Below are 723 nucleotides of genomic sequence, written 5' to 3'. Positions count from 1 at the left end.
TCGCCTTGGAAACGGTGATAGTTAGGTTTATTGTGTCGAGTAGGCTTCCATAGGAACATGTGGGTGGAGTTTAATCATGTTGCAATTTGATTGGAGGGTGACTGAGATAAATACTTTCTATGGCTGGCACCCTATCTCTCTTCCTCTCTGTTGATTGGACCAGCTTGCTGCTACTTGATGTTGTTCTTTGCCTAAATATGTGCTGCACTCCTGGGGGCCGAGCCAACCCGTGGATTGTGTCACTAGAGCTTGAGGCTACTTTGAGAACTGCTTCGACAAGCTACTGGTGTGTACCTCGCTTGACCTCTAAGCTGGTGGATCATATAGCCTTGTACCCCTTGAGTTTGCGATCCCATCAGGGCCTGCTTTGCTAAGCTCCCAGGCTACTATCTGCCCCACCCTGCTGCCTGTTAGCTGACTCTGCCTGTCTTGCCTGAAGGAAGACTCTGCTGTGGGCTTCCTTGACCTTGGATCCAGCAGCCCAGTGAGCTGAAGGACCTTCAGTATATTAACTGTTCCATGAAAAAAGTGAGTTAAACTGAGCCCTCTGTACTGTTGTATGAACTAGTCATTATATATATGTATATATATATACCATATACACATATAATCATAAGTGTCCTGGTTTTGTTCCTCTAGAGAACCCTGCCTAACACAGAAACCCACAGAGGCTGTTCTCCTCTGTCTTACAGGGCCAATACGAGTCAGAATCGACTCAATAGT

Source organism: Tenrec ecaudatus, chromosome 11, assembly GCF_050624435.1.
Source record: "Tenrec ecaudatus isolate mTenEca1 chromosome 11, mTenEca1.hap1, whole genome shotgun sequence".
Taxonomy (NCBI): Eukaryota; Metazoa; Chordata; class Mammalia; order Afrosoricida; family Tenrecidae; genus Tenrec; species Tenrec ecaudatus.
Note: the sequence above shows the minus strand (reverse complement) of the source record.